General features: G+C 39.5%; 1 pseudogene; it reads right to left on the reverse strand.

Annotated features, from left to right (window-relative positions):
* Positions 1-22,169, reverse strand: part of LOC100469960 — a 44,092-nt pseudogene that overhangs the window by 20,160 nt on the left and 1,763 nt on the right.

The raw sequence follows: 22,169 nt of genomic DNA on the forward strand, positions 1-22,169 counted from the left end.
GACTATTATAAATTTTTGCTCATTGTAGAAAATTTAGAAACAAAAAAATTTAAAAAAAATAAATATTAATTGATAATGGAAGTATGCAGACATATTTTGACTTACATCCTTCCATTCTTCTTCTGTGCAAAAGTGTTACCACTTAAAATACTGTAAATACGATGATGTATGTTTCTTTTTATGTTTAATTTTGTACCCTGTTATACAAATGCAACATAAAAATAATTTTTATCAGTGTAAGAGTCTATTATATGGCAGTATCATAATTTATTCAACCTCTCTAATCTTGAGCATTTAGTTTATTTCTCTATTATGATAGAGCTGTCATTTGCAATGATGTGGATGGAACTAGAGTATATAATGCTAAGTGAAATAAGTCAGTCAGAGAAAGACAAATACCACATGATTTCACTCATATGTGGAATTTAAGAAACAAAACAGATGGACATAGGGGAAGGGAAGGAAAAATAAAATAAGATGAAATCAGAGGGGGAGACAAACCATAAGAGACTTAACAATAGGGAACGAACTGAGGGTTGCTGGAGGGGAGGTGAGTGGGGGGATGGGGTCATTGGGTGAAGGGCATTAAGGAGGGCGTGTGATGTAATGAGCACTGGGTGTTATATGCAACTGTAGAGTTACTAAATTCTACCCCTGAAACTAATACTGCACTATATGTGAACTAACTTGAATTTAAATAAAATTTTTGAAAAAGAAAAAAAATAGGGCTATGATGGACATCTTTGTGAAAAAACCTTTGTCTTTTTCTCATTTTTTCTGATTACAAAGTAATATATGCTTATTATAAAGTATTCAACCATTACAGAAATGTATAATTTAGCACATGAATTAACATATATATGTTACCTGGATTTTTTTTTAACTTTTTATTCACTTTTTATAAATCATGTGCACTAAAATTCACTCTTTTTGGTGTATTGTTCCATGAGTTTGGACAAATGCATACAGTCATATAACCACCACCACAATCAAGTGACATTCTATCACTTCCCCCAAAATTCCATTATTTTGCTTCTTTGTAGTCAACCCATCCCAACACCTGGCAAGCACTCATCTGCTTTGACTGTCTTTCTTCCTTCTTTCCTCTCCTTTCCTTCCCTTCCCATTCCTTTTCTTTACTTTCCTTTCTCTCTCCCTTTTTCTCTTTCTTTCTTTTTTCTTTCTTTCTTTCTTTCTTTCTTTCTTTCTTTCTTTCTTTCTTTCTTTCACCTTTTCCAGAATGTGATATAAAAAGAAACTTCAGGCACGAGGACCAGGACTAAGATGAGGCAAGTGATGTGTCTGTTGTGCAAAATGTAAAGAGGCACCCACTCTGTTTCTGACCCTGCACTTAGACAACCCTGAGTACCAACCTTGCCTTATCCTACTCCTAACCCTAGGAATCAGATACCATGTGGCTTCTTTAACGTAACATAATGCATTAGAGAGTCGTCATGATGTTGCATTTAATAATGGTTATTTATCCCCTTTTATTGTTGTGTATTTTTCCAACGTACCCCATTTTTATTTTTTTGTTTTTTATTTTTTATTTTTGCCAGTATTCTTTTTTTAATAATAATTTTGTATTATGTTATGTTAGTCACCATACAGTACATCATTAGTTTTTGATGTAGTGTTCCATGATTCATTATTTGCGTATAACACTCAGTGCTCCATGCGATACACGCCCTCCTTAATACCCATCACCAGCCTATTCCAATCCCCCACCCCCCCTCCCCTCTGAAGCCCTCAGTTTGTTTCCCAGAGTCCATAGTCTCCCGTGGTTCATTCCCCCTTGTGTTTACCTCCCCTTCATTCTTCCCTTCCTTCTCCTACCGATCTTCCTGCTATTTCTTATGTTCCATAAATGAGTGAAACCATATGATAATTGTCTTTTTCTGCTTGACTTATTTCACTTAGCATTATCTCCTCCAGTCCTGTCCATGTTGCTGCAAATGTTGTGTAATCGTTCTTTCTTTTTTTTTTTTTAAAGATTTTATTTATTTATGCGACAGAGAGACAGCCAGCGAGAGAGGGAACACAGCAGGGGGAGTGGGAGAGGAAGAAGCAGGCTCCCAGCGGAGGAGCCCGATGCGGGACTCGATCCCGGAACGCCGGGATCACGCCCTGAGCCGAAGGCAGAGGCTTAACGACTGCGCTACCCAGGCGCCCCTGTAATCGTTCTTTCTGATGGCTGAGTACTATTCCATTGTATATATGGACCACATCTTCTTATTTTTTTTTTTTTTAAGATTTTATTTATTTATTTGACAGAGATAGAGACAGTCAGTGAGAGAGGGAACACAAGCAGGGGGAGTGGGAGAGGAAGAAGCAGGCTCCCAGCAGAGGAGCCTGACGTGGGGCTCGATCCCGTAACGCCGGGATCACGCCCTGAGCCGAAGGCAGACGCTTAACCGCTGTGCCACCCAGGCGCCCCTTGGACCACATCTTCTTAATCCAGTCATCTGTTGAAGGGCATCTCAGCTCCTTCCACAATTTAGCTATTGTGGACAATGCTGCTATGAACATTGGGGAGTGTATGGCCCTTCTCTTCACTGTGTCTGTATCTTTGTCAATGTACTCCATTTTAAAAAATGCAGTTGTCAATTGACAGACATTTAGGTTATTTCCACTTTTTGGCTCTTATGAGTAAAACTCCTAGAACATTCATGTGAAAGTGGATGTATGTTCTCATTTATCCTGAGTATACACCTAGGAGTGGGAGTATTGGGTCATGATAAGTGTATGCTTTAACTTTATGAGAAATAGCTGAAGTGTTTTGCAGAGCGGTTTTACCATTTGGTATTCTTATCAGCAATATATGAGAGTTTCAATTACTCTATCCTCACCAGCTCTTGGTATTGCCAGTTTTTGAAAAACCCATGTAATAGGTGTGTTCATCACCTAGATTTAACAATGGTTAACGTTTTGTCATGTCAATCATCCATTTGAAGTATTTTAAATTATCATGTCATCCCACCCTTAAAAATTTTAGTATGGATTTCTAAAATATAAGAATATTTCCTTACATAGCCACAATATCATTATTACACCTAACAAAGAATTAACAAAAATTCCTTAATATCATCTAAAACCCAATCATATTCAAATTTCCCCAATTGTCACAAAATGTCTTTAATGCACTCAGCATGAAAACATGAGCTAGGATAAAAAAATGTTACAGTCTGCATGAGGAAAGGGTAAGTATTGTTTCTTGAATATTTGTGTGTGTGTGTGTGTGTAGACTGTGAAATAACTTTTTATTTTTACTGTGGGATGTGCTGCAAAAAGTTAAAAAGCTTTGATGTCAAAGGCAAAAGCTTCAATAAAGTCAGAAACAAAGGCAGATGTTCAATAGCATTGCTTCCTGTCAACATTTTTCTGAAGGTCCCCGTCAGTGAGACAAAGAAAGAAAAATGTATAAATATTGTAAAGGAAGAGACAAAACTGACATTGTTGGCAGATAATATAATTTTCTTCTAGAAAATGTGAGAGTATAGATAGCCAAAAAGTTTAGTCTCATTACCGTTTTTTAAAGTAATCACAAAAATGTAATTCACATCTGTTCAATCATCCATATCCATGTCCATATCTTCTTCCATGTGTAATTTCCAGTTATTCATAGACTGGTGAACGGTCAGAGTTGTGTGGTTCTGATCAAATGCACAGGAAAATGAGACTGCATCTGTTTAGGTACAATGCACTAGCATTGTTTATTTCTTGTGTATTTTGTTTGTTTTCTTGGCATACTTCCCCTTCCTTTTGTTTTTGAAACTTTCAATTGAAGTATATATACAGAAAAGTGCACGCATCATAAGTCTTATGAAAATTGATGAACTGAATACACTCAGGTAATGAGCAGCCAATCAGCTAACAGAGTATCGATTGTTAGCACCCCAAAGCTCCCTTGTGTCCTTTTCAGTCACTCCTTACCCCTGCCCCCAGATAATTAAAACAAATTTAACAACAAATTTAAAGTGCTACCTATTATTATGCTAAGTGAAAAAAGTCAATCAAAGACAACTATCATATGGTTTCACTCATATGTAGAATATAAGGAATAATGCAGAGGACCATAGGGACAGGGAGGGAAAACTGGGAGGAAATCAGAGAAGGAGACAAACCATGAGAGACGACTCCGGGAAACAAACTGAGGGCTGCGGAAAGGGTGATGGGTGGGGGGATGGGGTAACTGGGTGCTGGGTATTAAGGAGCGCATGTGATGTGATGAACACTGGGTGCTGTATGCAACTAATGAATCATTGAACACTACAGCAAAAACTGATGTACTATATGGTGGCTAATTAAAGTTAAATAAACAAAGTGCTACCTGTAAGTTGAATTAATGTAAACAGAATCATACTGTAACCATACCTGCTATAAAACAAATAATCTTTTGTAATGCAAGTAATCATTTGTTATTTGTTATCTTCTGAACTTTGATATATATTTGGTTTTGTTAAAGCAGAGCACATTTTAAAATGTATTCCACAGACAAACTGGTATTACTTTTGAATTATTTGTTAGCTTAAATGATCTGTGACACTTCACCATCATTGGTGAAAGTAACTAAATTATCTGTGTGTGTACAATGTATTGTCCTTTATGTTTAATGATACATGGCTAATAGTGACAGAAATGTGGTTGAATTCATTGTATGACCAATCATTATTTTAGCACTATGTATATGTGAACATTATCCTTAGTTTGTAACCATAATAGTAGAATCTGCTGGAATTTGTGGGTTTGTCTCTTTACCTTATGACTAGGCAAATGTTTTTGCTCAAATTTGCCTTGCTTCAAGCTCTTCTTAAAATGTGTCTCCTGCCCTCTCTTCTCTCACTTGCCTTAATTCCAGCCTTTGATCATGAGCTATTTGGGTAGCCTACTGTCATTGGCCATTAGGCATGTCCTAGAGTTGACCTCTTGTGCAATTGCCAAAAAACGTTAATTATTTGCAGTGAGAAATGCAACTGCTATGGTGAGTACATACCAGAAACCTGCAGTTCTCAAGATTTTTTGTGCATTAGATTCACCTGGGGTGCTTAATAAAATTTTATAGTCCCCCTTTCATTTGCATTGTGTTTTTGCATCATAAGGAATTCCATCTGCCATATGATTTAGTAACTCTCTTTGGAGCTCAGACATCTGTGTGGCAAGCCACATGGAACTAGACTGGGTTTTGTCATGGCCCCACCATTTCTCTGCCTACCCTGACATTTCCTAGACTCTTAGTTTCATCCCCTCCCCCAACCCGTTACTGTGGCTCATCCAACCCTGCCCTCTTCTGATGGTGTTCATCGCACTATTCCTTTGAGCTTTCTTTTCAGAATGAAAATCTAATAATTTCTTGTTTCCATTTTTCAGGGCCCTAGATGACTGGCTAATTCATAATAAGACGTTACTGGGTAGTGGGCAAGCCTCTCGGGTCCCCTCCCTCCTCAGGAGCTTTGTAGTATCACTTTGCTATCACTCAATAAAACTTGCTTTGCTTAAAAAAAAAAAGACGTTACTGGGTGGCAATCAACTAATATGATAACTCTCCAACTCCCTGTTTAGCCAAAGATTTCTGTACTTTTACCCAAGCATTGCCTTAAACGGTAGTGTTTATGTAATTGTAGATTCAACGCATGTGGGAAATCAGAGCAAGGGTGCCACTTAGCCCACCCTGAAGCCATTTGAAATTCTCTCTATATAGCTGTTTTTACATATGACCCAGTGGCTAAATGATGTCATAAAAATTCCTCGTGTGCTGTGACCTCACTGTTGATGATCGTCTCTGCCATTTTCCTATGTGGCCTAAAGTGACTGCTCATGAAACTATATGTGATGACCACAAGAAAAACAGGAAGAGGTCTCACTGCCATAGAGAAGGCTGAATGCATTACCTTCTCTGTGATTTGTACTGTGGTTGGATGGTATCTGGATTCTCCAGCCATTTTACAGCTCCCAATCATGCCAGTTTTCTTGATTTCCTTCTCCATGTGTTCATTGGTGGCATGCCAGTGTTCAGGGAGTGTGTAGGTGATAGAATTTAGTGATGACTTTGGCCTTTGAGTCAATAAAAATCTTGGGCTTTCCTGATAAGAGTTTATGGATGATCTTGCTTCCCCCACCCCCATTTTTTCTTTTAAAGTTGCATTTATTTATTTAGACTAGCTTATACATTAACATGGTTCAAAAATAAAAAGAAAATAACAAGGTTTACATTTAGAACTGCCATACCCCCTCCTGTCCCCATCTACCCTATCCTTTCCATCTTCATAAGCACTTTATTAGTTTCTTATGTATCCTTTCAGTGTTTCTTTATGCAGATACAAGTAAAAATAAATGCAGAGATTCCTCATTTTGTTGTGCTTCACTTTATTGCACTTTGCAAATATTTCATTTTTTTTAATTGAAGGTTTGTGGCAACCCTGTGTCAAGGAAGTCTATTGGTACCATTTTCCCAACAGTATTTGCTCACTTTATGTCTCTAGGTCATATTTTGGTAATCCTTGCAATATTTCAAACTTTCTTATTAATGTATTTGTTATGGTGATCTGTGACTAGTGAAATTTGATGTTGCTATTGTAATTGTTTTGGGGCGCCATGGATCACACCCATACAAGATAGCAAACTTAATCAATGTGTGTGTTTTGACTGCTCTGCCTACTGGCTGTTCCTCCATTTCTGTCTTTCTCCTCGGGCCCCCTTATTCCATGAGACATAACAATACTGAAAATGGGCCAATTAATAACTATACAATGGTCTCCAAGTGCTCAAGTGAAAGTAATAGTCACACATTTCTCTCTTTAAATCAAAGGCTAGAAATGATTAAGCTTAGTGAGGGGGGCACATTAACAGATGTGGTGGGTCAAAAGCTAGGCCAACAGTTAGCAAAGTTGTGAATGCAAAGGAAAAGTTTATGAAGGAAATTAAAAGTGCTACTCCAGTGAACACACGGATGATAAAAAAGCAAAACGGCAAGATTGCTGATATGGAGAAAGTTGTAGAGGTCCGAATAGAAGACCAAACCAGCCACAGCACTCCCTTAAACCAAAGTTTAATCCAGAGCAAGGCCCGGACTCTCTTTAATTCTATGAAAACTGAGCGAGGTGAGGAATTTGCAGAAGAAAATTCAATGCTAGCAGACACTGGTTCATGAAGTTTAAGTAAAAAAGCCATCTCCATAAAGTAAAACCGCAAGGTGAAGGAGCAAGTGCTGATGTGGAAGCGGTAGCAAGTTATCCAGATCGAGCTAAGATAATTAATGAGATAGCTACACTAAATAACACATTTTCAATGTAGACAAAGCAGCCTTCTATTAGAAGAAGATGCCATCCAGAACTTTCATAGCTAGAGAGAAGTCAATGCTTGGTTTCAAAACTTCAGAGGACAGGCTGACTCTCTTGTTAGGGGCTAATGCAGCTGAGTACTTTAAGTTGAAGCCAATGCTCATTTACCATTCCAAAAATTCTAGGGCCCATAAGGATTATGCTAAACATACTCTGCTGGTGGTCTGTGAACTCTATAAAGGGAGCAACAAAAGCTGGTTGACAGCACATCTGTTTACAACACAGTTTCCTAAATATTTTAAGCCCAGTGTTGAAACCTACCGCTCTGAAATTAAAGATTCCTTTCAGAATATGACTGCTAATTGACAGTGCACCCAAGAACTCTGATTAACACAAGATTAATGTTGTTTTCACATCCGTTAATACATCATCCATCCTGCAGCCCATGAATCAAAGAGTAATTTTGACTTCTAAATCTTCTTTCTTTAAAAAAATATTTTATTTATTTATTTGAGAGAGAGAAAGAGCATGAGTGGGGGTGGGGGAAAGGGCAGAGGGAGAAGAGGGAGAAGCAGGCTCCCTGCTGAGTAGGGAGCCCAACGCTGGGTTGGGTCCCAGGACCCTGAGATCATGATCTGAGCAGAAGACAGATGCTTAACTGACAGAGCCACCCAGGCGCCCTGACTTTTAAGTCTTCCTATTTAAGAAATACATTTCATAAGGCTATAGCTGCTATAGATATTGATTCCTCTGATGAATCTGGGCAAAGTAAACTAAAAAACTCCGGAAAGGATTCACCATTCTAGATGCCATTAAGAACAATCATGATTCATGGGAAGAGGTCAAAACATCAACATTAACATGAGTTTGGAAGAAGTTGATTTCAACTCTCATGGATTACCTAGAGGGGTTCAAGACTTCAGTAGAAGTAACTAGATGTGGTTAAAATAGCAAGAGGACTAGAATTAGAAGTGGATCCTAAAGATAGGACTGAATTGCTGCAATGTCATGTTACAACTTGAATGGGGGGCACCTGGGTGTCACAGTAAGTTGAGCGTCCCACTCTTGGTTTCAGCTCAGGTCATGATCTCAGGGTTGTGAGATCGAGCACCGCGTAGGGCTCTGCCCTCAGCACAAAGTCTGCTTAAGTTTCTCTCTCCCTCTCCTTCTGTTCTCCCCTCCCTCCTGCTCCTCCTTCTAAAAAATAAATAAATAAATCTTAAACAAAAAACTTGAATGGGTGAGGAGTTTCTTCTTATGGATGGGCAAAGAAAGTGGTTTCTTAAGATAAAATCTACTCCTGGTGGAGATGCTGTGAAGGTTGTTGAAATGACAACAAAGGATTTAGAATATTATATAAACTTCTTTGATAAAGTATTGACAATATGTGAGAGGATTGAAGGAAGTTCTACTGCGGGTAAAATGCTATCAATCAGCCTTGCCTTCTACAGAGCAATTATTCGTGAAAGGAAGAGTCAGTTGGTGTGGAAAACTTCATTGCTATCTCATTTGAAGAAACTGCCACAGGTACCAAAACCTTCAGCAACTGCCGCCCTGATCAGTCAGCCACCATCAACATTGAGGCAAGACCCCCCACCAGCCAAAAGAATACAACTTGCCGAAAGCTCAGATGATGGTTAATATTTTTTAGCACTGAAGCATTTTTAAATTAAGGTATGTACATTGCTTTTTAAGGCATAATGTTAGTGCACACTTACTAGACTACAGTATAGTGTAAACATAATTTTTATATGCACTGGGAAAACGAAAAAATCATCTGGCTCACTTTATTACAATATTTGCTTTATTGCAGTGTTCTGAAACTGAACCTGTAATCTCTCCAAGGTATGCTTGTATATATTCTCATTTCCTCCCTTTCTTACACAAAATTACTATCAGCAATTCTGCATCTTGCTTTCTTAACCTAAGTACATCCTGGAAGATATATCAGTGCTTACAGAACTCCCTCATTCTTTCTTACAACTTACATAGTACAGTATTCAGTTATATCAATGTATCATGGTTTATCTAGTCCCCTATTGACAGACTCTTGGGATTTTTTCTTGTCTTTTGTTCCACTTAGACTTTAACCTATCATATGGTGTATGGAAGAGATTGAACTTTATCTTTTGTTAATATAGCTACCCAGGTGTCTCAACACCATTCATTAAAAATAATATTTCTAATTGAAGAAATACTCCACAGGAGAAGAAAAAAATTCTAAATGGAAGGTATTCTCAATACTAATCTTTTTTTATTAGAAATCTATATATATTTCAGATCAAGTGTATTCACAGGTTCTGTTTTTATGCCTCCATTCAGAGTACCCTTCCTTGACTAATGTTTAAGACATAATTTGTCCAATAAGTTATCTCTATTTTTAATTCTTTTCACTATTCTGACAAAGTTACTGCGAAATCTTTGGATGTCTCAATTTCATTCCATTCTGAAGCACAATATCAATGTACCAAATTAAAATTTAAATCCCCATCAAAAGATTTTGCCCCCAAGTTGAGATATCTCTAAGTGAAATTATGTGATTTCAAAAGCAAATGTACACCATGAAGGTTTTCTCAGTCTCCAATCTTTCCTGACTCTTTTTTACAAGTGTATGTGTTGCCTCTTGGTGTCATAGGTTGGTATATCAGTTTTTTATTGCTGTGTAGCAAATTTAACAGCTTCAAGCAATACACATTTATTATCTCACAGTTTCTGTAAGTCAAGAGTCTGAGCACATCTTGGCTGGGTAATCTGCTCACAGTTCCACTAAACTACAATCCGGGTGTCGGCCAGGGTGACTGTCTCATCAGAGTTTCAACTATGGAAAGATTCACTTTTCTCAGAGTGTTAGCAGACTTTGTTTCCCTGAAGACTGCATCTTCGTGTCCATATATATATGGACAAATGGTATATGAGAATTCTTTGTATTATTTATGCAACTTTTCTCTAAATTTGGAAGTATTTTCGAAAGACAGTTAAAAACATTTCAGTATGTATGAATAATTCTCTTCAAAAAATAACTATGATACCATTATCATACCTAAAGTTTTTTTTTTTTTACCAAATACTTTGAGGCCATCAAATATCCAGTCAGTGTTCAAATTTTCTAGGTTGCCCCATAAATGTGTGTATGTGTGTGTACAGTTGGTTTGTTTGAACTATAATTCTAATAGGAACCACACTTGTTTGATACATCTCTTGTTTCTGTTAATCTATGGATTATTTCACCCTCTTCATTTTCTTCAAATTATTTTGCTGATTGTATCCCAGATCATAATTCAATACATAGATATCCTGGGACGTCTGGGTGGCTCAGTAGGTTAAGTGTCTGCCTTCAACTCAGGTCATGATCTCGGGGAGCCTACTTCTCCTTTGCCTCTCCTCCTGGCTTGTGCTCTTCCTCTGACAAATAAATAAAAAAATAAAAAAACAATACATAGATATCCTAATAATGGTATCTACCCAATAATGTAACTAAATGCCCTTTAATGTAATATCCATTACTGAATATCCAAATAGTAGCTGGATGTTTAAAAGGCATTTTTATAGTGTAGGAGGTAGGAATTTGGACCTGTGGGAACTTAAAATTGCCACCAACTGTGAAATTCTGATAATTACATGAAAATACAAGCATAAGAAAGACATGGATAGAAATGGAATATTACTCAGCCATCAGAAAGAATGATTACTCAACATTTGCAGCAACATGGACGGGACTGGAGGAGATTATGCTAAGTGAAATAAGTCAAGCAGAGAAAGACAATTATCGTATGGTTTCACCCATTCATGGAACATAAGAAATAGCAGGAAGATCGGTAGGAGAAGGAAGGGAAGAATGAAGGTGGTGGGTAAACAGAAGGGGGAATGAACCATGGGAGACTATGGACTCTGGGAAACAAACCGAGGGCTTCAGAGGGGAGGGGGATGGGGGATTGGGATAGGCCGGTGATGGGTATCAAGGAGGGCACATATTGCATGGAGCACTGGGTGTTATAAGCAAACAATGACTCATGGAACACTACATCAAAAACTAAGGATGTACTGTACAGTGACTAACATAACATAATAAAAAAGTATTATAAAGAAAAAGGCATGGGTAGAAGTCTAGGCAGTGGCCACAGTGGCTGAAATCTGTCCTCAATATTCCTCAGAATTATTATGTTTATCTCTTCATGGGCAGAAGACTGCACTGTAGGATATCATCAGGTCTAGGCCTCAGCAAAATTAGGACCCAGGCAAGTATGTGTGGTTGTTTCAATATATGTCCACAAATTTCTCTATATTTCTCCCTTCAAGAGGTGAAACCCAATTCTTCTATCCCCAAATGTGGGCTGGACTTAGTGGTTACTTCTAATGAGTAGAATATGGCTGAAATGATGGTGTGTGACTTCTGAGACTAGGTCATAAAGGACATGATGGCTTCTTCCTCATCCTCTCTTTAATCATTCATTCTGGGGGAAGATAGTTGCCTCATCATAAGGATACTCAAACAGCACTAAGGACAGACCCATGTGGTGAGAAACTGAGGTTTCCTGACAACAACCATGTAAGTGCACCATCTTGGAAGCAGATCCTCCAGTCCCAGACAAGCTTTCAGATAACTGCAATGTCATGAGTGACCCAGAGTAAGAACCACTCAGCTAAGTTGTTCTTGAATTCATGACCCACGGAAACAGATATTTTTTGTTGTTGTTTTAAGGTGCTGAGTTTTGGGACAAATAGCAACAGATAAGAATATACTTTGTAATTTTTTTAAAAGATTTATTTATTGGGGCGCCTGGGTGGCGCAGTCGTTAAGCATCTGCCTTCGGCTCAGGGTGTGATCCTGGGTTCTGGCATCAAGCCCCACATCAGGCTCCTCTGCTAGGAGCCTGCTTCTTCCTCTCCCACTTCCCCTGCTTGTGTTCTCTTTCTCGCTGGCTGTCTCTCTCTGTCAAATAAATAAATAAAATCTTAAAAAAAAGATTTATTTGTTTATTTTAGAGAGAGAGAGAGAGAGACAGACAGAGAGAGAGCAAGGAGAGGGGCAGAGGGAGAGAATTCAAGCCGACTCCCTCATAAGCGTGGAGCCTGATGCAGGGCTCAATCTTATGATCCATGAGATCATGACCTGAGCCGAAATCAAGAGTTGGATGCTTAACCGACTGAGCCATCCAAGTGTCCCTGTATTTTGGTTTTTTAAGTAGGCTTCATGCCCAGTGTGGAGGCCAACATGGGGCTTGAACTCACGACCCTGAAATTGAGACCTAACCTGAGGTCAAGAGTTGGTTGCTTAAGCAACTAAGCCACACAGGCACCCCTATACTTTCTAACTTTTACTTGTGTATGAAAGATGTAGTAATAATTTGAGGCTTTTGATAATGTTGTCTTCCTCCAGAAAGGGTTTATATTTGTTTCTTCCTGGTGGTCTACTAAGCTAGAGGTATTAGAAATTCCAGGTCACATTATTCAATCATGGATTGAGATAAGAAGAACTGGGCTTCATGTGAGAGCTGATCTATTTCCTTTTCACTGTGATTCCTAAGGTGTTGCCCTTCAAGGTCAACCCAAAGCCTGATGGTTTAAAAAAGTCCCCTTTCCTTGGTAGGCCCTGAAGTCTAATTTTTCCTCTTTAGTCCCCTGAATCTAACCAAAATTATGCTAGGTCTCTCCTCTGCCTCTTCTGGAATTGGTAGACATCCTTATGGGAAAAATAGCCCCAGATAGACTGAACTTCTCTGTGTTTCATTTTCCTCTTGAATCTTGCCTTCATAATTCTTCATTACACTTCACTGACCTCGGTAGTTCTCTAATACCTTGAATGGATGCTTTTAAAATTTGTCCAGATTTTCTATTTCTCAATGGGTGGGTTAATTCCAATCACCGAGTCCAAGATTACCCCAGTAGCAGAGGTGAAACCCTCCCAAAAATGAATTTTCAAAAATGTAAACTTAATCATACCACTCTTGCTTAAATCCCTTCAATAGTGTAGAAAGATATTTTCAGCAGCAAACAACAGTATACTCAGTGAAATGAGGCTTAAATTATAAGGTTTGTTAATCTCAATGATAAGAAATTGGGTAATAGTAATGAAGGCAGGTTGGGTCTGAGGATGCAGAACAGGTACCACAGGACCAGCCAAGAGGGTCCTCGGCTTTGTTCAGGATAGAAATCAAATGCGAGCAGCAGGAAATGTGGCCACTGCCTTGAAGATAGAAAGAGAGCAGATACAGGCGAAGTATTTGGGAGACTTGGAAAGGAAGGAGCATGGTTCTCTTTCTTTGGGGTCTGGGGGCTTTTACTGGGAACGATGGTCTTGTGTACATGTCCTTTCAGGCATCCAGGAACTGGTTGAATGAGGATCAATTCTCAGGTGTCCTCCATAAGTCACTTATGCCCTGGAGCAAGGGGTCCTTGTGTCAAGGTGTTTGGAGTCAGTGGTCTTGGAGAATGTTCATGAAGAGCTTGCATGGTCACTCCTTAGGTGTTATCTATTGTGCTGAAAGACTCCAAAGAAATCATTAACTCCTTCACCTTTACAAGGAGGCCATACAACAAGGCATGTGGAAGCCAGGGGTGCAGGTTCTAACAAGAATAAAAGCAGGAAAAGGAGCAAAGAAAAGAAACAGCTTTTTAAAAAAATTTTTATGGGATCCTTTCAGTTTCCCTGTCTCATTAGGGCAGAGCCATGGTTGGTTAATTCAGTAAGTCATTGATGTTATCAAGGACCCAGGCTGAGTAACAAAATACCTCAAAATTTAGTACTTTAAAATGACAAAGAGTTAATTGAATTTAAAAAAAAACAAATATTTATTATTTCACAGTTTTGGTGTGTTATGAATTTGGAAACAGCTAACCTTGTTCTGGTTCAAGGTCTCTTATGAGATTGTAGTAAGGATGTTGGCCAGAACTTTAGGCATCTGAAGGCTTGAGTGGGCCTACAGAATCCATTTCCAAGATGGCACATTCACATGGCTACTGGAAGGAAGACTTAGCTCTTTGCTGGCTGTTGATAAGAGGCCTCGGTTTGTAACCACATGGGCTTCACCATCAGGCTGTTTGAATATCCTCATGACGGGGCAGCTGGTTTCCCCAGAGTGAATGACCTAAGAAAGAGTAGGAAAAATCCACAATGTCTTTTGAGACCTAATCTTGGAAGTCACACGTAGTCATTTCTATCACATTCTGTTTGTAACTGGGGTGCAGGGATACAAGAGCACTTGGCTCTGGGGTCCCAAATACACCAGGTTCAGCTACTCACCACTGGCAAAATGCAAAGGCAGAGAGTTGAGTGATGGTAAAACAAGAAAGGAATTTATTTCAGTGAGACCAACACTGGAAAGACAGTGGACTAACATCTCAAAGACTGTCTCCCAAGTGCTGAAAATTCTTCTGGGTTTATATAAGGAAATGTGGGACAAAGGTCAGTGGGTGCATGCAGGTGGCCATAAAGGTCAGGTCAATCACTCCTTGGAGTCAATCATGGGGGTGGGGGGGATTTGCTGGCTCGGGGCAGTCCTTATTGCTTGAGGGGGTAGTTTCAGTTCCCATCAGGGGATGCTTTGCCCACAGGGTCTTTTGCCTGAGTTAAGAGGTAAGCTGAATTGTGATGCCCCCCCATCTCTGGTTGTCTTTTTCAACATTCACCTGGGTATTTAGGGTCTTTTCTGGTTCCGTACCAACTTGCTATACTAACTTGCATTCCCACCAACGGTGGAAGAGGGATCCCCTTTCTCCACATCGTCTCCAACATTTGTTGCTTCCTGCCTTGTCAATTTTAGCCATTCTAACTGGTGTAAGGCGGTATCTCAAGGTGGTTTTGATTTAAATTTCCCTGATGGCTAATGATTTTGAACATTTTTTCATGTGTCTGTTAGCCATTTGTATGTCATCATTGGAAAAGTGTCTGTTCATATCTCTGCCCATTTTTTGATTTGATTATTTGTTTCACTTGTATTGAGTCTGAGAAGTTCTTTGTAGATCTTGGATACCAGTCTTTTATCTGTAGTGTCATTTGCAAATATATTCTCCCATTCCGTGGGCTGCCCCTTAGTTTTGTTGACTGTATCCTTGGCTGTGCAGAAGATTTTTATCTTGATGAAGTCCCACAAGTTCATTTTTTCTGTTGTTTCTCTTGCCTTTGGAGATGTGTCATGAAAAAAGTTGCTGTGGCCGATGTCAAAGAGGTTGCTGCCTATGTTCTCCTCTATGATTTTGATGGATTCCTGTCTCACGTTGAGGTCTTTCATCCATTTGGAGTTTATCTTTGTGTATGGTATGAGAATGGTCAAGTTTCATTCTTGTGCATATAGCTGTCCAATTTTCCCAGCGCCATTTGTTGAAGAGACTGTCTTTTTTCCACTGGATGTTTTTTCCTGCTTTGTCAAAGATTAGTTGCCCAAAGAGCCGAGGGTCCATATCTGGGTTCTCTATTCTGTTCCATTGGCCTATGTGTCTGTTTTTGTGCCAGTACCATGCTGTCTTTGTTATCACAGCTTTGTAGTACAGCTTGAAATCCGGCATTGTGATGCCCCCAGCTTTGTTTTTCCTTTTCAACAATTCCTTGGCGATTCAGGGCCTTTTCTGGTTCCACACAAATTTAAGGGCTCTTTGTTCCAGTTCTTTGAAAAATGTCATTGGTATTTTGATCAGGATGGCATTGAAAGTGTAGATTGCTCTTGGTAGCATAGACATTTTAACTATGTTTATTCTTCCGATCCGTGAGCATGGAATAGTTTTCCATCTTTTTGTGTCTTCTTCAATGTCTTTCAAGAGTGATTTGTAGTTTCTAGAACATAGATCCTTTACGTCTCTGATTAAGTTAATTCCAAGATAATGTATGATTTTTGGTGCTATTGTAAATGGAATGGATTCCCTAATTTCTCTTTCTTCAGTCTCATTGTTCATGTAGAGAAATGCAACTGATTTCTGAGCATTGATTTTGTATCCCACCACATTATTGAATTGCTCTATAAGTTCTAGTAGTTTGGGGATGGAGTCCTTTGGGTTTTCGATATAGAGTATCATGTCATCTGGGAAGAGAGACAGTTTGACTTCTTCTTTGCCAATTTGGATACCTTTTATCCCTTTTTGTGGTCTGATTGCTGTTGCAAGGACTTCTAGTACTATGTTGAATAATAGTGGCGAGAGTGGGCATCCTTGTCGTGTTTCTGAACTTGTATCCCACCACATTATTGAATTGCTCTATAAGTTCTAGTAGTTTGGGGATGGTTCATAGATGGTTTTTATGAAATTGAGGAATGTACCCTCTATCCCTCCACTCTGAAGGGTTTTAATCAGGAAAGGATGCTGTATTTTGTCAAATGCTTTTTCTGCATCAATTGAGAAGATCATATGTTTCTTGACTCTTTTCTTGTTGATATGATCTATCACACTGATCGATTTGCAAATGTTGAACCATCCTTGCACCCCACGGATGAATCCCACTTGGTCTTGGTGGGTAATCCTTTTAATGTACTGTTGGATCCTATTAGCTAGGACCTTGTTGAGAATTTTGGCATCCATATTCATCAGGGAAATCGGTCTGTAATTCTCCTTTTTTTAAAAAAAAGATTTTATTTATTTATTTGACAGAGATAGAGACAGCCAGCGAGAGAGGGAACACAAGCAGGGGGAATGGGAGATGAAGAAGCAGGCTCACAGCAGAGGAGCCTGATGTGGGGCTCGATCCCACAATGCCGGGATCACGCCCTGAGCCAAAGGCAGACGCCCAACCGCTGTGCCACCCAGGCGCCCCTGTAATTCTCCTTTTTGATGGGGTCTTTGCCTGGTTTGGAGATCCAGGTAATACTGTCCTCATAGAATGAGTTTGGTAGTTTTCCTTCTGTTTGTATTTTTTGAAACAGCTTCAGGAGAATAGGTATTATTTCTTCTTTGAATGTTTGGTAGAATTCCGCAGGGAATCCGTCAGACCCTGAACTCTTGTTTTTTGGGAGGTTTGTGATCACTGCTTCAAACTCTTCATAATTAATCAGTGTGTTTAAATAATCAATTTCTTCCTGTTTCAGACTTGGTAGTTTATAGGTTTCCAGGAAGGCATCCATTTCTTCCAGGTTGTTTAATCGATTGGCATAAAACTGTTGATAAAAGTTTCTAATGATTCTTCTTATTTCATTGGTGTTGGTCATGATCTCTCCCCTTTCATTCCTAATTTTATTAATTTGGGTCCTTTCTCTATTCTTTTGAATAAGTCTGGCCAGTGGCTTATCAATCTTATTTATTCTTTCAAAGAACCAGCTTGTAGTTCTGTTGATATGCTCTACTGCGCTCCTGGTTTCTAATTCATTGATCTCTGCTCTAATCTTGATCACCTGCCTTCTCGTGCGTGGGTTAGGCCTGTTCTTCTGTTCCAGCCCTGAATTTCTTTCATAAGTTTTCTGTAGTTTCTAGAGTATAGATCCTTTACCACTTTGTTTAGTTTTATTCCTATGTATCTCATTGTTTTTGATGCTATTGTAAATGGAATCGATTCCTTAATTTCTCTTTCTTCAGTCACATTGTTAGTGTATAGAAATGCAACTGATTTTTGTGCATTGATTTTGTATCTTGCCATGTTGATGAATTGCTGTATGAGTTCTAGCAATTTTGGGTGTGGAGTGTTTTGGGTTTTCCACATAAAGTATCATGTCATCTGCAAAGAGAGAGAGTTTGGCTTCTTCTCAAGCTATATTAGAAAACTATAATCATCAAGACAGCATGGTACTGGCACAAAAACAGACACATAGATCAATGGAGCAGAATAGAGACCCCAGAAATGGACCCTCAACTCTATGGTCAACTAATCTTCAACAAAGCAGGAAAGAATGTCCAATGGAAAAAGACAGTCTCTTCAATAAATGACACTGGGAAAATGCAGAAGAATGAAACTGGACCATTCTCTTACACCATACAAAGAGATAAACTCAAAATGGATGAAAGCCCTAAATATGAGATAGGAATCCATCAAAATCCCAGAGGAGAACAGAGGCAGTAACCTCTCCGACCTTGGCCGCATCAACTTCTTGCTAGACACGTCTCCAAAGGCAAGGGAACCAAAGGCAAAAATGAATTATTGGGACCTCATCAAGATAAAAAGCTTCTGTACAGCAAAGGATACAGTCAACAAAACTAAAAGGCAACCTATGGAATGGGAGAAGGTATTTGCAAATGACATTATGAAAAAAGGGCTGGTATCCAAGTTCTATAAAGAATTTCTCAGACTCAACATCCAAAAAACAAATAATCCAATCAGTAAATGGGCAGAAAATGAACAGACACTCCTCCAAAGAAGACATACAAATGGCTAACAGACACATTAAAAAATGCTCTACATCACTTGCCATCATAGACATACAAATCAAAGCCAGAATGAGCTACCACCCTACACCAGTTAGAATGGCTAAAATTAACAAGACAGAGAACAACAAATGTTGGTGAGGATGTGGAGAAAGGCGAGACCTCTTACATTGTTGGTGGGAATGCAAGCTGGTACAGCCACTCTGGAAAACAGTATGGAGGTTCCTTAAGACGTTAAAAATAGAGCTACCCTATGACCGAGTAATTGCACTACTGGGTATTTACCCCAAAGCTACAGATGTAGTGATCTGAAGGGGCACCTGCACGCCAATGTTCATAGCAGCATTGTCCACAATAGCTAAACTGTGGAAGGAGCCTAGATATCCTTCAACAGATAAATGGATAAAGAAGATGTGGTTCATATCTACAATGGAATATTACTCAGCCATCGGAAAGGATGAATACTTACCATTTGCATCGACATGGATGGAACTAGAGAGTATTATGCTAAGTGAAATAAGTCAATCAAGAAAGACAATTATATGAGGGGATGTACTGTATGGTGATTAACATAATATAATAAAATAAAATTAATAAAAAAAAAAGAAAGACAATTATATGGTTTCACTCATGTGGAATATAAGGAATAGCGCAGGGGATCATAGGGACAGGGAGGGAAAACTGAATGGGAGGAAATCAGAGAAGGAGACAAACCATGAGAGACTCCTGACTCCAGGGAAACAAACTGAGGGTTGCGGGAAGGGTGGGGGGATTGGGTAACTGGGTGATGGGCATTAAGGAGGGCACATGGTATGATGAGCACTGGGTGGTATACACAACTAATGAATCAGTGAACATTACATAAAAAAAAGAGATAAGCTGGAAAGAACTCAACGAATCAGAAAGCATAGAGTGAGGTCAAAAGGGAGGTAGTTTTGGGCCACCTGGGTGGCTCAGTCGTTAAGCATCTGCCTTCAACTCAGATCATGATCCTGGGGTCCTGGGATGGAGCCCCACATCGGACTCCCCGCCCCGCTGGGAGCCTGCTTCTTCCTCTCCCACTCCCCCTGCTTGTGTTCCCTCTCTCGCTGGTTGTCTCTCTCTGTCAAATAAATAAAATAATAAATCTTAAAAAAAGGGAGGTAGTTTTAAGTCCTCTTTCATGTTCATCAGCAGTAAGTTAGTAAGTATAGACCACAGTCAAGGACAGGGAATTGGACTCTGCCTTTTGAAAAGATGAGTATCAGATAATTTGTGGACATATTTTAAAACTACCATGAATTGCAAACATAACGTTCTCACAGGGTAGCATCCCAAGCAAGAAGTTGGGAGTAGGGGCAACGAGACCTTGCTCCTATAGCTCCTCTTTTATCAGAGAGTAAACTCCTTCCCAGACAGTGCTAGCTGACTTTTTTTTATTTTTTAAAAACAGGCTTCCGGCTCCAAATGGGGCTTGAACTCACAACCCTGTGATCAAGAGTCATGTGCACTAGCCACTGAGTGAACCAAATACTCTTGACTTCTTATGTATCATTTACCTAAATTCAGTAAATGCCCATTCCCAGACCAATTAATTCATGACAAAGGAGAATGGGATTACCATGCTTAGTTTAGGTCAATTGGGATTCATCCCTTGAGGCTGTGAGATAAGCTTACCTTCCCTGAATACTTGTCTTGGGCCCAATAATCAAATCCGTTAGGAAGGAAGATGGTGGCTCGGGAATGGCTGTTGGATGGGCAACAGTGGCTTCAAAAAATGGATTCTCATTGCTATTAAGATGAAAGTTGCATCTTTAGTATGCTTGTAAGTGTGGAGTTAGTCTTAGAAAACATATTATAAGCCCTAAGGAGTGAGTGTGGAAGCAGCCCAAACGTCAGCAGTGTTCCTGTTCTTGGGCTGTTGAACTCAGTGGCCCGGTAGGAGCAGGATCCCAGGATCCCCAAGGGCAGGGCATCAGTTAGGAGCCATGAAAGAATGTAATCCTCAGTCTCCCCTCTCTTTACCTGGCGATTGCCAGCTCAAACATCCCGCTCCTACTCATCCCATGACTGACTTCCTGGATGCCTACCTGGAGGGGAAAATGCAAGCTGTTTCAAGATATTTGCCATCCCTTTATACTCCTTTCCCACGCTTGGAGGCATCTGTCCTTGCTTTTCTGATAAAAAACAAAAACAAAAACAAAAGCTATGTGCAGGATTCAGCTGCTGCTGCTCTCTCTTGCAGAGGCAGCCCTGCACAGCCGCTCAGATTGGCGTCTGAGAACTTTATTTCAGTGTGTGATGACATATAAGGCCCGAAGCATCTGGCCCCTGCTTACCTTGCCTCATCAGTATAATTTGATTTTTTTTTTCAAATTTTTATTTGAATTCTAGTTTGTTAACATACAGTGTAATACTGGATTCAGGAGTAGAATTCAGTGATTCATCACTTACCTATGATATCCAGCGCTCATCACAAGTGTCCTCCTTAATATCCATCACCCATTTAGCCCATCCCCTGCCCACCTCCCCTCCATCAGCCCTGAGTTTGATCTCTATAGTTAAGAGTCTCTTATGGTGTACTTCCCTCTCTTTTTTTCCCCTTCCCCTATGTTCATCTGTTCTGTTTCTTAAATTCCACATATGAGTGAAATCCTATGGTATTTGTCTTTCTCTGACTAACTTATTTCACTTAGCATAATACACTCTAGCTGCATCCAGGTGTCTAGTAAGAAGTTGCTAAGACTGCTGTCCAAGCGGTTACTGCCTGTGTTCTCTTCTAGGATTTTGTTCTCTTCTAGGTTTCCTGTCTCACATTTAGGTCTTTCACCCGTTTCGGATTTTTTTTTTTCTGTGTATGTCGTAAGAGAGAGGTCCAGTTTCATTCTTTGGCATGTGGCTGTCCAGTTTTCCCAACACCATTTGTTGAAGAGACTGTCTTTTTTCCATAGGATCATCTTTCCGGCTTTATTGAAGATTAGTTGACCATATATTTGTGGGTCCATTTCTGGGTTTTCTATTCTGTTCCATTTCATCCATGTGTCTGTTTTTGTGCCAGTACCATACTGTCTTGATCACTACAGCTTTGTTACATTGCTTGAAGTCTGAAATTGTAGTGTCTCCAGCTTTGCTTTGCTTTTTCAAGATTGCTTTGGCTCTTCGGGGTGTTTTGTGGATCCATAGAAATGTTAGTACTGTTTGTTCTAGCCCTGTGAAAAGTGCTGGTGGTATTTTGATAGGGGTTGCATTAAATGCGTAGATCGCTTTGGGTAGTATAGGTCTTGGGGTCTAGCTGGTGACACTTCATTTTACCTGGACCTTAAGTGCCACCTGTGGAAAACGTTTATATTTCTGACTCAAATTACTTCATTCTGTTGCCTGAAACTGGGTTTGCCTCTTAGTGGGTGTGGAGCCAAAAAACACAACCAAGCCAAAGACTAGGAAAAACAAGAGTTTTACTTGCCACAAGTAAAGGAGAACACCACTGATACTTCCCAAAGCAGTGTCTCCTCAAACAGCAAAACTGGGGAAGTTTTAAGCTAAGGGTTCACATAAATTCATGAAGGCGCTTGTGCAACGGGGAATTCAGCATGGAATTGCGGGCAAAATTCATCTCAAGGTGACAGAGTCCAGGTCAAA

Source organism: Ailuropoda melanoleuca, chromosome X, assembly GCF_002007445.2.
Source record: "Ailuropoda melanoleuca isolate Jingjing chromosome X, ASM200744v2, whole genome shotgun sequence".
Classification (NCBI taxonomy): domain Eukaryota; kingdom Metazoa; phylum Chordata; class Mammalia; order Carnivora; family Ursidae; genus Ailuropoda; species Ailuropoda melanoleuca.